General features: G+C 36.7%; 1 protein-coding gene across 1 annotated transcript in view; it reads left to right on the top strand.

Annotated features, from left to right (window-relative positions):
* The window catches only part of nos1apa (nitric oxide synthase 1 (neuronal) adaptor protein a), a 96,231-nt gene that overhangs the window by 10,616 nt on the left and 69,603 nt on the right, over nucleotides 1-16,012 (top strand).

Below are 16,012 nucleotides of genomic sequence, written 5' to 3' on the forward strand. Positions count from 1 at the left end.
TGCTTAGACTACTTGATGATGATTTAATGGTCTTGTTTTGTCTTTATTGGAGTTTGGCCTTAAAATCACCATCTACTTGTACATTGCTTGGACATTCTGCCTAATATCTCTATTTTTGTTAAAAATAAAAAATATGCAATTGGAATGAATGAGTAAATGAGTTTTTATTTTTGTGAGCATCTGAAATAGTTATGTAATCATCCTCTGTTACACTTGGTCTCATTCGTATAATTGCTGTTTTTTGTGCCGTGTTTTTGGTGACTATTTTCCTCCCATAAGCGAGCAGAGAAGGTAGTTTTTGCAGGCTCTATTATGGCAATAGCGGATTAAATTTCTACATGCGCCTTCTAGTGTCCCTCGAATGCTAATTAATTAGATGCACCAATGAATGTCTCTGAGCCACAATAACTTTCCAGTGTAATGTCCTGCTGTGGCCACCATTATTACAATGATATGGGCTTGGTGTTTACCATTGATCTGAAGTTAATTGGGAATAATGACAATGTGACCTATCGCTTTCAACCATCGCTATGATTAATGCCTTCATATTCTCACTGGCATATGCTTTCTGCACCAATAGTCCCATTTACTTATAATTATTTACACTTTTCCTCATACTTGACTTGAATTGATGATAAAAATCAGTACAACACATCCCTTGACACAATTAGTTTTGAAAAGCACTGATGTTGTGTTTGTAACTATTATACTTGTTTATTATACTTTTCAAATTGAAGCAAGGGCTCTAAGGTCTCTAACTAGATATCCGCCTCATGGTGGTATAAATGTTTCTTGGGAGACACGACTTCTTACGGTTGCGTATCCCGGTGTTTCTACAGGCAGTGCACTTCTGTTTTGCTGTTCACAGGGGAAGGATTTTAGCGAATCGGCAGCTCGCAGTAAACTACCGCTACTCGTCTTATCTGTCCTTTTCGGAGATAATTGATAATTGAAAATGAAACCATTGAATTACTCGCTCACGCGCATAGTTTTATATATTTAGATATAAAGTGCATTGTGGTGTAATGGCATTAGATTGCTCAACGAGACCATCTTTTCTGCAGTGGAAATGTGTGGAATGGTTCAGATACAGGCCAGGAACCTGCACTGGAACAGTGTCTGTGGAAAAGGGGTATCTGAGGGCAATTTTTGCTCTCTGGCTAACAGATAAGCTTAAATAAGCAGTGGCCTTTGCAAAAAAAAAAATACATGTGTGATCAGACTATGAAATCTCTTTGCTGTGATTTCAGCTTCTGCCTAGGCTGTCTTTGAACTTTCCATCAGTGCAGATTAAGCTGGATAGTTATTTTATTAAAAACTTCAAACACATCTAGACAATCTTAAACATTAATTGGGTAAATGACAAGCTAGTTCTGAGAGCCAGAATTTAAGCAAGTTTTCTGAGTTTTGCATGCATTTTTGATGAGGCCAAAGATGTAACAATTCTCAGTTATTGTTTTGGTTATCATTATCGCACTCTTTTTGTCCGAAGTGCTGTAACGGTGTATTTGAAAATAGCTTGAAAAGAGAAGCCTGTTTTTGAACTTGGCCATTTTTAACAGTTGATTTCTAACTCCTGATAAGCCTCTGTATGATTCGCAATCAAATGTTTGCAGTCTGAAGGATTTCAATTGGATGGTCACTTACTGTAAGTTCTTTATGGAGTTCACAGCATAGACATTACAGATGTCAAGAGTAAACTAGCCAGGAACAGAATATTGAAGAATGTTTAGAATTTTAATTAATCTGTCAAAATTATATATTTGTATAAACACTGTTATGGAAGTTTTAGCAGACAGACAACATTGCTGACTCATACTCTGTTTAAATTTTAAAATCTGTATAGAGAAGATTGTTTATGAAAAAATATTTATGGCTTTGTGGTCCTCTTTACTTGGTGGAAGAGCATCGCAGTAGTCCGTTATTTTCAGTTTAAACTAAACTATTTCAGTTTTTTTTTTTTTTTTTTTACTGGATTCAACTTTTTTGCATTATAGTCCTGGTTCTCTTGTAACTTTGCTGTGTTCACTTCTTGTGTTTTCCAGCGATGTACTGTAGTGACCATTGGCCCACAAATGCGTTCTTATGAACCTTATACAAATAGAATATGTCCTCTTTATAAAGGTTTCTGTGTTTGATATTTTGTGAAGGTTCAGGAGGTATATTGAAATCTAGATGATTATAATGGGGAATGGGGAGTAACCATGGAAACCTCACAAAAGTCTGTAGAATAACAGTAGGAGTTACAGAGAACAGCTCAAGCCTCTTTTGATTAACTCAAGGCAGACACACATCATAACACTCGAGGAGAGCATTTATTCAGTTAATCTGAATGTTTTCTTCTGAAAGTGCCTTTATTCAACCGTAAATCAAATACTCTTACATTCCAGTCATGGTGAAGTCTCTTGATCTTGAATTACATTTTACAATGTTTGCTTTTCCGATTAAAGCTTCTCACGTGTTACAGCCACACGTTTAGTATCGGTATTATTGAAACTTAACTTGTGCTCATTTAGTATAAAGGCTTTGCTCGTATTTTCATAAATGAAGGTTTCAGTGCCTTTCGAAGGAAATTGAGCTGAGCACTGAGCCTTACAGAAAATGTGCATACATTTAACATTCAGATAGCCTTGGCTCTTAACTCGGGCTCAGTGTCAAGAGAGCTTCTTCATCCGTTTTGCAGCAGGGTAAATCCTGCCTGCTGACTTCTTTGATACATTTACTCACTCACAGCATCGGGGGCATTGAAATGCGCTCCAATTACATGCCTTCCATTCAAAGGCTTGCATATCTTCATGCTTCGTCTGTTGTGCAGTGTCAGGGCTCCGTTTAGGGAGAGGAAGACGAGGAGGACTGGATGACCGTATAACGCCACAGGGGAATGTCTTTGTCCACTGGTAGCCTCTCAAAGGAGTTTGTTTGGCGGTTTTGCCAATAAAAGTTTGTTGTTCTATAGTCAATACAACAAGGTCCAGTTAAGTGAAATAATGTGAGCCAATCAGTGGCGTAACTTTGTTTTAAAAAGTGTGTGTGGGGGGAGTTGCTAATATAATGTTATATCAGATATGTACAATAACAATTCCCACTAGAGAAGTTTTCGCTGCTGATAACAGTGGCAATAAACACATGATTTCAAAATAACAACACATTTCAGCGCCAGATCGCCTTATTTAACTCAAACAACCATTCTTTCATTTGTTTTAATAGGTACATCTGTGCAGCAACAGGTTTCAAAAAAGTGTGAAAAACCCTGTGAAAAAGTGGTTGGGACATTTCCCACCCGCAAATTACGCATATGGAGCCAATAGTTAAATGTTATAGTGATAAGTCAATCCGTTTCATATGTAAATGTGTCCAATTTAGGCTAACATTTTAAAACCATTTTATTGATTGTATGGTAAGTAGTGGAGTCTGTATCCTTTGTAAGAAAATATTAGTTAGTGGATGAAATTAATAATTGAATATATTTATTTTGTAGAACTACTGCTGCGTGTCCCTTTGACTTTCAAAGTCAATCTTTCTTTTTTTTCTTCCTTTTTTCTTGTCTGAAATAAAATGATTTTACGTACAAATCATATGAATACATTTATTAAAATATTGTTTTATATAACCTTTCCATTGCATCACAAGTAGCTTGTGATGTTTCTGGTATACACATCTAAGGGGATAGTTCACACAAAAATGGAAGTTTATGCACCCTTGTGTTATTCCAAACCTAGAAGACTTTCGTTCTGTGGATATTTTGTATTATTCACTTAGCATTTTCCATCATCCATTGATTGTCCAGTCCACATAGACACAACTTTTATGCATCAAAAAATACAAAAAAAAAAGTCTTCAGAAGAGACACCATCTGAAAAAATAATAATTTGTGTGTGCCAAAAATAAACAAAAGTCTTTGGATTGGACTGACATAAGGATGAGTAAATGATGATGGAAAATTATCCTTTTTAATCGTCTTTTGTTTCTAATTATATGCAGTTGTGGGTTTCTGTTACAAAATGTTACATGGTTATTTTCCAATTTTCCTGTTGCTGGAGTCAAGTTTACATCTTATCGTGTTACTGCACATTCTATGATGGCATGAATGCAGCTTTGATGCTTTTACTGTTGATAGAAAACAAATTCAAGTGCATACACACCTGAGCTTAGAACCTTTTCTTTTCTGTAGTCATTTGTGAAGGAGGCTCATTTGTTACATCCTTCTATTTCTCTTACATCTGTATCCGAGTGGAGCGATTGGAGGTTAGGCTCCTTCTCAATTACAAACGAATTATCTTGACTGTGTTTCTGATGAGGTTTTCAGCCTGCTATTATTGGCCTGCTGCTATTAACCAAGATCTTAGATTGAAATGTGAAGATTGCGTGCACCAAGATTCAATTGTTTGGGGATAAATATTCATTAGCTTTTTCCCCCTACTTATTTATTTTTTCCCAAGTAAAGAAAATTAAGCACCACCTGGTCACCACTTCATTGCACACTTTTTATTTTTTTTAGTTCAGTGTTTTATAATTATTCCGGGCTGTAATTCATAAGAATACTATATAGCATTCACAGCAGTTCTATTTGCATTGTGAAATTGCAAAATTTAATATTCAATTCATTACCTTAAAGTCATTTGAATTTATTTTGTTCGTTGCCAAGCCACATGATGATGGCACCTGAATGTTAGATACTCTTCATCTGTTTATATTGCATATAGAAATGAAACGTCTTTACAGATGTCTGTCGCAGACTCTTTACTAAAATATTTAACCAGGCACTTTTATCAGAAATCGTTCTCCATCCATTCTAAATTACACCATTTGATGTCAGCTCACATAGCCAGGAGTGCTGTGGTGGGAAATCAAAGTGTCCTTAGATAAAAGTTTTGACCAAAAAACTCTTTAATACATCGGTGTCTGGAGAATATAGGGGAAAGTTATTTGATTTGACTTTTAGATATTTGGCTTTGTTCCATTGTTGAGTTTGAAATGAATAATAACATTATTTTTAGCAAACTCTTTCAGCAGCAATTTACATAATTACATGGCGATTTACATAGTTGTTAACTCTACTAACAAAGACCGATAAACACAAACTGTAGTATTTCTTTGTGTAACAGCATATTGATTGTTGTCATTGTCTGTTTGATCCATGTGTCACTTGGATTTTAGAAGCAAAAGCCTTAAAGGTCCCATATTGTACACCTTTTTTGATATCCTTAAGAATATACATTTGTGGTATAAGTACAAAAAACCATCTCATTATATATTTACACCTCCTTTCTCAGGAGCTCTGCCAAAAACAGGTTGATTTTGGCCTCTCTACTTAATATTCATGAGCCTTTCTTCTGATTGGCCTGTTGTTTTCTGAGTGACGCATGGCCAGGCAAACCACAAGTGACTAGGGTCATGTATGCTGTAGCCTGCTGTTGCTTGGTGATGCTCACAAGTAAGGTACGGTAAATAAAACACCTGTATTGATGGTGATAAATTATTTGTTATTAAAGCAAAAACATTCCCAAACCACTGTTAATTTAACATAAAGGCAGGCATAGGCTACTGCGTGCATGGTTTGGCATGACAGAGCGCAAAGTGTACTCCCTTAATTTCTAAAAAGCTGATATCTCAGTTCTTCACAATCTCACACAGTTCTGTTATTATCAATGAAGCTGACTGCACAATAAATCTTTCAAAATGTCAACACTTTTTGTTAGTGTTTATATTATATGTGCACTTTATATTATAATGTTTGTTATAATCAGAGGATTTGCCAGCATGCCGCATTCACCACTGAACAAAAACTCAGTTTTGAGCGGTGAGTGGATTCTATCTTGAATGCATCTCATTGGCCATTGCGTTCAAGAAATCAACACGTAGCCTATGTCTGTGGTTGGCTACATTGCTCAACGCTGCAAACATGTTCTAAATAGAAACTCATTCTGGCCTGTAAATCGGTTTTATTTAGTTGTAGTTATTCTTGTTGCTTTTGTGCAACATGAATAACGATTTATGTGTTATTAGATGTTTTATTTTTAGATATTCTATTTTGCGGGAGTCCCGAAAAATCGTTTTATTCTCCCGCAACCCGCACACACACATATTGTACCTTGTGTGTAAGTACCTTACGCCCGCACTCGGCCATCAAATCTAGTCCCGCGCCGCACTCTGTTGCGTTGGGTCCCGCGGGAGTGCAGGTCTCTACATCCATCGACTGAACAGCATTTTCTCGACATGTTTCCGTGGTGTTGTTGCTCAGCAACGATGTTGTCTGGGGGTTGGGCAAAAGGAGGGAGGGACGGTGGGCAGTGCTCGGGTGGGACTGAAGGCGGTGACTGAGTAGTTCTGACATCACATTTATACGGAAGTCACAGCGGCTCGTGAAAAGGCACAGCTACTTTATGCAGGCTGTGTGCATTTTTGTGTGGATTGACTGTTTTGAAACTTATATGGTATTTACATAGCCCCTAGACCTCTGTTATCATGAAAAAAAGCCAGGAAATCAAACTTTTGACAATATGGGACCCTTAACATGAGAGAAAGATTTCATCAAGGATTTTGTCCTGCCTTCATTGGGTTTCCTCTGAGACCCTTTTGCTGTATCTCTCTAGAGATAAGCTTGCGAATAAGGCCGGTCAGCTTCAATCATAAAAATGGCAGTTTCTCAGAATGACGGGGAATGCTGTGGTCATCATTTTCATTCCCACAGCAGATCCCTGTGGTTTTCGTGGTTTTAAGTGTTGGATTTGATTTCACAGAAATGTGGCGCTGTAGTGTTGAAGGGCCCTTGCTAACTTTATGAATTGCAGCAAGCAGATTGCCAATAGCCATCCCAGACTCAAACTAATAATGGCTGTGGAGACGCTCACAACATTTATGCCAAAGGATAGATTTATTTATCCTGCCTTTTACCACTCAGCGACCACACAGCCATTGTCGCAATACCAGTATTTCAAATTAATAAACTAATATTCATATATGTAGCCTATATATTTGTTAAAATATGATAGAACATTATTGTAGCATAAAAACAGGAAGGCAGTAACATGGCAATAAATATGTCGCTAGATTATGGGGTGTATAAAGCTGAAAGTGGGCACTTTACAGAAGTGATGCTTTATTGCATAGCAATTTTAAAATGCATAACAATAGAACCTTATCGGTTCTGTCTCCCAAATAACACTTCATCTCTTTAGTGGAAATTGAAGACCCTATATATATTCATAGCAGCTCAAAATGAGAAACTCATTCAGCTGAGAGGGCCATCAGAAGGAAAGATGATGGCCATTCTGTTTATATAGATAGCAGATGTGAGAGTAAGGTCAGAGGAAAATGGTGAGATTTCATAACTTTAAGGCAGAAAGCATTTAAGAGATTATGCCTAGAGCGAGATTGTGTTTGTTCTGCGCAACCCTGGTCAAAATCTGGTGTGCATTACGACTCCCACACGAGGAGAAATCCCTCTGGTTCCCAAGCAGCTTTTAATTGGCTATGCAATGAAGGGCTGTTATCCTGATCTTAAACAATAAAGTGTCCGGCTTTATTTATAAGAGGGATTTCATCCAGATGAGTCTTATTTTAAGACCGCCACTTACGAATTTATTTTGAGAGTTTTGTGAGTATGAGATGCAAACAGAAGTTGTGCAGTCTTTCTGTGTGATGTGAACAGAAATGTTCTGTTCTGCTTATCATTGGAATGTTGTCATCTCATGCCTGTTTAGATTCTGTTGTTGTTGGTGGTGATATTTGATGATATTTGGTGATATGTGAACTGAATTAATTTATTTGGTTCTTTGTTTTTCTGCATTGCTTTCTGAAATTAAAGTTATATTTGATGGACTTGTTTTGGGATGCACTGATATTTAAATTCTGTCTGTTACTAATAAGTAGGGCTAGGTTAAAAATTGATTTTAATTGATTTTAATTTTTAATTGATATTGATTCTTAAATCCCAAGAATAGTTTACAGCATTAGTTGAGAGATTGTTTTTCTTTGAGAAAATTTGCCATGTACTGTATATGATACATTACCACTATTAATTTATATAAAAACTAATCAAATCCAAATCAGAATCAAATCAAAATCTTATCGTAATCAAATCGTGAAATTTGTGTCAATACCCAGTCCTATAAAAAGCTGGAAATTATTTTCATGTTGTCAATAACTGATAAACAATTATGAAAGAGTCAAGAAAGTATGTTTGAGCTCTTGTTACCATATTTGATGTGCTGCATATATGTGTGTGTTGATTTAATGTTCATACAAGTGTCAAAGTAATGGTGAAATGGACATTCATTTTGCAAGATGAACAAAACATGAGAGAGTAAATTATGGCAGAATTTATTTTAGAATCTATTTCTTTTTTGCTTTTATACTATATATTTTTTTAAGTACATTTAAAACAACGCACTAAAAACTAATTCTTTGAGTTTTAAAGACATTAACTTCAGATAGTAAAATCTATGTAAAAATTGTTTAAATGAATATGCACAATTAGCTAAATAGCCTATTCATTATTGGCTGATAAATAAAGGGCCAATAAATCGTATGGCGCAGAGTTTTGCTTTCCACCGTTTCACATTTATTGGCCTTGCTACTATTTGTTTCAAGACCCTCACTCTTGGGTCATCATTAATATTTTTTTCTTATTCAGAATTAGTGGGGAACTTGACTCAGTCATACCTCATTATACAGTCATTTCAGTTTCCTGTGGTCTTGGGAGATTCATCTTGTTTTTCTCAGAGAAGTGGTGATTCACAGCTCTGCGGTTAAATATCATCTCGGCGTACCTGTCAGAGACTGTTTCTCTGATTTTCCTTTGAAAGGAAGGGGTGTGAGGGCTGTGGTTCTTCCTCTTGCTGTTTTTAAGCCACATCTATTCAACTTTTTCCCCAACACAGGTTCCGTGAGAGGTTTGCCAGCCTTTTGTTTTCAGCGATGTTAGTCTTAAATGTTATAATTAAAGGACTGAAGGGTCAAGCTTTTTAATTCACTCCTCATTTACAGCACACCACCCTTTGATTTATTTTTCCAGCACAGGATATTGCACAAAGTCCTGTTTAGCTTATTTACACATATGATGCTTCTATGCATTTTTGGCTTGTTTAACTAAAGACAGATCCCTCATGCCAACATATTTGTGTGCATGGCATTTAGTGTTTGCTTTCAACCCATGCTCATTATGAGACTTGTTTACTCTCAATAATAACATCCCATCCACGCAAATACTGTCTGTTTTTAATTTTTCTGTTTACCACAGTTGACTCACTGCTATATTGAAAGAAATGGTAACAAATGCATCATCCAGAGGGTACGGAAAGCCATGTTTTGAAGAATGCTGAGATTAAATTGTCAGTGAGATCAAATGTGTTAAAGTAAACTAGAAAATATTTTACAAATATTATAATGCAATGTTATAAATGGTGATGCTCCCAAAGATTTTTTTACCTAAAGTTTCAGTAATTGAATATGTGTTGTATGCTGCCATGTTCTTTGGAGATAAATTAAAAATCTTCGTAGTAAAGTTCTTCGACAACAACTTGTATTGCTACTTTAGCATTGTTTTTTTGTCACAGTGAAGTGTTTTTTACACATTATTTCGGCCATCCAAAATGTGTTCTGGCCAAAATGAATTTCATTATTTTCTTCTTCTTTTCTCTCTCTCCCTGTATCGACCAAATATTTAGTTGTCAATTTCGGCTCTGTGGTGCTTTCAAAACATTACAATGTGGAGCATTTCAACACAGCGACATTGGCTTGGCCAATGGTGTGAGTTTGGGGCGGGACTATCTGTTTGCTTGACCAATAAGAGATGAGGGATGGTGTAGGAGAAAGCTGTTTGAATATTACTTGCACAATTTAATTTGGTAATGCGTGTTGAGAGAAATTTCTCACTTTCTGCTTTAAATGGAAGTCTAGCTTTGTGTTTATTCCAGAATGTGTGCATGAAGATTACTGTAATACTTAATAACCCTCTGGATTTTTACATATTAGTGCAGTAACAAGTCTAAACTGATTTCTTTGATTACATTTGGCGTGTAGCTCTCAGGCACCGTTTCATCGTAGTTGGTTTGGATTACTTCTTAAACAGCATTTGCTTAGAGTGATGAAATGTGCAAGATGAAATGAGAGCGAGGTGTGTTTCGCCTGGCAAAGGTTTGAGAAATGGTTTTATGTTTGTAGGTCAGCCTGCCATTGCTTCTGTAATGAAACAAGCCATTACTTGTAAGTTACAGCTGTGTCACAAGGCTCTGTTGTGCCTCAGCATCATCTTCAGGGGTCTCTGACAGGGGTGAGAGAGAGAGAGAAATAGAAGTTTGAATGTGAAGAGGCTGTATTCCCCAGTGGGCTTTTTATACTGAGAGGTTCTTCACAGCCAGCCTAATTATAATGTTCAGAGTCATTTTGTCATTGTCCCCCCTTTTTTTAGGGAAAAGCAGCTATGAGCCAGAAGCTAGTGTTTCCTTATTATTTTTTTTAGAAGACTGTAAAATAGATCATGGTTTAAATATATAAATATTTTTTTATATAAATATTTTTTTAAATGTATGTGTGTGAGTGTTAAGTTTATTTATTTTTATATAGGGACCTGAGTGTCATATAGGCCCTGTTTACCCCTGGTATTAATGTGCGTTTTGGTCAATCAGATCACAAGTAGATGATGATAAATACAGGTGTAAACGGGCTCTAAAACCTTTTGAGCTTGTCCACTTTCGACCACTTCCAGTGTTGAAAACGCATTCGACCACATTGCTTTTATAGTGTAAAAGCGAATTTGTTCGAACAGCCACAAAAGACCGCCTAGTGCGCCTACTCTGTCTACTGACCTAAAGCAAACATTATGGGAACTGCGCTAGCCAGATGGGATTTTTAAGTGTGTCGGTTGAAGACCCACGTTTGGTGAGCTTGTTTTGTCCATTAGCCTAGATCGAAATATCTAAAAAAAGAAAAGAAAAGCCCATACATTTTCCCACCGATACACCCTCCTCTCGAAGAAATCGGGACTGAATTGGTTGAAAGCAGGGCTGTAGTACCGGACTCGAGACCGTTTTTCTATGGTCTCGGACTCGCTGGTATTCAGACTTGTCTCGGTCTCGGCCACTGGTCTTGCCAAATATGGCTTTTGGTCTCAACCGAGTCCAGGTGTCTTTATTATGTTCCCAGTAACTTATTATTTGCACCCGCAGACTTCCGCAAAAACCTCCGCAGATTGTAGTGCCCGTCATTGACCAGTATGACCTGCGCGTGTGTGATTTATTTTCTACTATTTGCTACTGCAATACCGGAGCATAGCTTAAATAACAGATCCGTCTATTCACTGCCGATCATAATATCAAATTGCTGGACTTGTGACTATGAATATTAAAGGCTGCTATCAAAGTCTGATTGTTCAGCGAGTCTCTGTGAATGAGTGACGTTCATGTACTACACATACTCAAGTACACGTCCATCTTCAGCATTTCATCGTCAGACACGCTCAGAAACCGTCAAAATAAAAGTTCGGTTTAACGTGAAGAAATGATCACAGATATATTTTACTGGAGTGAAGCTATATTGTCATTTAGTTTCTCAAATGCTCAGTACTAGTATCTAGCAGTGGTAATAGTAGTGGTTTGGTATTTGTATATCAGTTCTAACACTGCTATTATGAGGTATCACCATATGTCATCATTCTGTTTTCCTTAGATTAGAAGATTATATGATATCAAGGGGAATGTCTATACTTAAAAGTCCTGGGTGTTGTGACACTGTTTTTGCTTTTAGATCAACAAATAATAACCCAAAATTATTGTCTTGATAATGTCATGCATAATCTTTTTCCTGTCCTGGACTCGGTCTTGACTCGGACTCGAACCTTTTTGGACTCGCTCTTGTCTTGGACTCTAACCTCTTTGGACTTGGTCTTGACTTGGACTCGACTAGTCCTGGTCTTGGACTCGACAAAAGTGGTCTTAACTACAGCCCTAGTTGAAAGTGGACAAAAGAGACTTAAAGAGATTTAAACACCAGGTGTAAATGGAAATATCTCCCTCATCTATGTGATCCGATTGACCAAAACACATCTTAATACCAGGGTAAACGGGGCCATAGAGACTGGTGGGCTCTTTTTAGTTGAGCAGAGCTAGTATACAGCCATCCTAGCAATCATTCACAATACCCTAGCAACCCCCCTAAACCATTTAGCAACCACAACCCGTCCTTAAAATTGTGGCAGCAACTTTTTTTTTTTGTGGCACGGAAATGTAATATAATTATTCGAAAGAGATTCAGTGTATCACTTTCTGCTTTTCATTTTGCTTAGACATTATTGTCTTCATTTCAGAGTATTATGAAATTGAATCTTTTATGACATTTCAGAATTGATTTTTTTTTTTTTTCAAAGCAATGAAACTTCATACAGACGAAATAAACTGATTTTGTTTCCCGTATCTCACTGGGACTTAATGCTAGACCTAAAGGTTGGTTATTCTGGAATAATATTTCAAAACAATTTGCCAGTCATTTTATCAGAACGTATCAGTTCATCAATTTATTTTCAACAATTTGGTTGTCCTTGGCGCCTTGAGGACATCTTTATAGGTTGCTATGGTAACGTCATTCTTGATAGTATCCTGTGTAGCCATGGACACTGAACGAATCTAAATGTTGTTTCAGAGCGTGTCCGTGTCTTTTGGTATCGTGGAAAAAAGACTTGTTGACAAAGTCAAAGTTTTTCCTCAGCTGTGCCAAAGTGAAATGTTGGTGTCATATATTGTCTGTCTGGATATAGATTTCAGATTTTCTTTTTTTTCTTTTTTCTGTTGTCTGCGTAAACTTGCAAGACAGATGTGCTTCTCCCCTGTAAGAACTGTCCGATCGGAGACCTTTTTCTCCGCTTGCACCTCTACTTTTTGATAAGCTGCAGAAATTGTCACCAAGATCTTCCATGTCTGATGATTAATGCTGACACATTGTCTGTCCCATTGTGCCGCTCGACGACTGTAGATACGGACAGCTCTGTGACTCACTTGCTGTCTAGAATGCAAAACTCTATCAAAAGAGGTGTGGTAAAAGAGCCATGAGACAGAATGTCGTGACTTCTTTTACCCTGGAAAGTACAGATCGCATTGATTTCTTTCTATCCTTTTCTTCCAAGAACTGTCAGAATGCCCTTGGTGGAAATGTTATAATATAGCCCACTGCCTGATTTAGCCTTTACCTCACACAATAGCTTGGTTTAGGCATCTCTAACATCTTTGAAAATCTGTTCAAATTATTACATGTTAGATATCAAAGCTCTAAACATAAATTCCTCTCCTTGACATTCAACATGGCTGCAACTAACAAGTATAGTTATGTTTTTATTTGATAATTATTTACCTTATTTACAAAAAAGGCAGCAAGTTTCCTTGAACTTTAGTACATTTAAACTGAAAGTAATCATTTCTGAGTCCGATGTTAATTCAGTAAAGGATTCATCAGAGCAGAAACACCTGAGTTTGAGTCGTTTTAAACGATTCATTATAATAATCGACTTCAATAAATTCACTTGTTTTGTGAATGGGATCAAACTGATCGTACTGTAAAATATGATTAATTTTGTCCTGCTGCTTTAGATTTTTGCGCTTTCATGAAACATAAGCTGTATAAACTGATGTGTAAGTTGTCTAAATAAAAAACTATACAAAATTGCTTGGGGAAATTGCTTATTGATTTATGAAACAATTGTTGTACGTATGGATTTATGAAAGCAGGTTGCATACTTCCGTGTTGTCCGAATAACTTTATCCAGATGGGTTGCATGTGCAACGCAAACCCAACTAATCGATTATGTAATTCATTATTGATTTTTTCATGGTCAAATTGTATTGATTAGTTAATGCAACCTTATTTTCATTCTTACCCACCTCCATGGTCAGACTATCAAGTCTGTCTTGGGACAATACAGAATAAAGTGTCCTCTAAGATGGAGGATGTCATTATGATGGATCATCCTACCTCTCTGGGTGGTTCAATAATCAACCCATAATCATCTTACATGTTAAGATAGAATGAATGTAGGAAGTCATTGCCCCAGCCTGTGTATGTGCATGTAGCTGTCATGAGTAACCCAGGATTTGATTTGTAGATTGCTGGCATAGAACGATTTAACCCACTGAATCTCCTGCTCCCAGGAGGATTACTAAAATCCTAATCTAGCCTCAACAGTGTGTGAATGTCACTCTGTTGAAAGATGCCATTTCTCAAAGGTGACCGATATTGCGAATGCTGTTGCAATGAGCAAAACGAGCCTGGCATATTAAAAGTGTGCTGTCTGCTGTAGATCAAATGAATGGCTTATGCTCTGTTACTTGTGCATTTATTATAGCTGAGCAATAGCGTCCTCGCCATCTATGCAGTTTATAATAGATAATAGCTGTTATTATCCTCTAATTTTTATAGCAGAATCAACATTACTTTAGGGATCCAATGGGATTGGTAGATATGGTGCCTGCCATATTATTTGTAAAGAGTGTTCATAGTAGTCGCAAGCTGGAAGATGTTATGCAGTCCAGAGCTAAAGCTATAACATAATGAACATCAGGTTCTTGAGTCATTTTTTTTGTCTAAAGAATAATATGATGTGTGGAAGAATAAAGTGATTGCAGGATGTTGTTTTTGCGGATTCCATGAGTTGGATGTAACCTGCAGTTCAGTATTCATTAAAGGAGTTATTGTCTGATCTATTCATTCCCAGATCCAGACCAGTGTTTCAGATATACACTAATGTTTGTGTACACACACACACACACACACACACACAAAAAAAAAACTTTTGTAAAATGTGATTAATTGCTATTAATCATTAACTTAATTTCATTAGCACGATATCAATGTTCCCACGGTCATTGGAAGAGTTGGAAATAACAGGAAATTGTAATATTTTCCAGGCCTGAAAGTCATTATAAATCTTCCTAGTTTTACTCTAAAATGTTTTGTTAGATATTTTTATATTATAGATGTAGCAAAACTTGCTCACAAGCTGTAGTGATGTCCAATTTGTAAGTGAGTAAACCCATTTTTTTAATTAGTTCTTAAAAGATAATAAAAATAATGAAAAGAGGTTGGGTTACAAACCTGCCTGAATGATTCCTTTGTGGATGTTTGAAAAGTAATCACAATTGCTGTATGTAACTATATAACATGTATGCCATGTGAACAAATTGCTGTATTTTAATTAGTAATGATAACTTGCAGTTCAGCAAGCGAGTCAGAATTGTTACGAAACAAAGATCTGACCAATTCAATGAGTTTGTTCAGTGATGGATTCATCAAACCGATAATTTGTGAGTTTTAACAATTTATTAAAATAACCGGTTCATAAATCGGACTAAACTGGTGGGGCTATGCTTGTTTTTGCATATCTCTATAGTTTCAGGATTTGTTTATTTTTAGTACATTAGTCTTTTGCTCTCATCACATTCCATTCAACTCATCTTTGCTAAAGGTTTATCGGTAATTCAGTGCAGGAATAATGTTTTATCCCATTACGTGCGCTAGAGTGTTTTCTCAGTTTGCCTTGTAAAATATTTAGGTTTGGCTCTGAAACCAAGCTGAAAGCACAGTTCGTTTTCTGGTCTGGTTGTTTGAACTTTGCTGTGACCTTGCAGGTTCAGCTCAGAGAGGAATTCAAGATAAGCTCAATGCTCCTCATTGTTAGACTTGGAGTATACAGGTCCCAACTTCGCTCATTTTAACACTGGTGTAAAATGTTGCCAGGCTTGTAATGTGCATCCTGAGCAAATCCCATGATGCTGTACGATATGTACACCTTTCATTACTATTGAGTAGTACACACAAAAGAGTGTTGAATCGCAGAACTTGTATTAGGTAGGGTCTGAAATGGGTTTATATTGTGGTTTAATCTTTCGAATACATTTCTCACAGACAGCAGTGTCTGTATCTTTTTTTTGACCCCAGTGTGTCAATATACTTGATGAAATTCCACTCAGCACCTGCTGAGAGACATAAAATGGGGTCCAGGTGGCTGAAAGAAACTCAATTAAAATGA

The sequence above is a fragment of the Phoxinus phoxinus genome (assembly GCF_949152265.1).
Source record: "Phoxinus phoxinus genome assembly, chromosome: 11".
In the NCBI taxonomy this organism is placed as follows: Eukaryota; Metazoa; Chordata; class Actinopteri; order Cypriniformes; family Leuciscidae; genus Phoxinus; species Phoxinus phoxinus.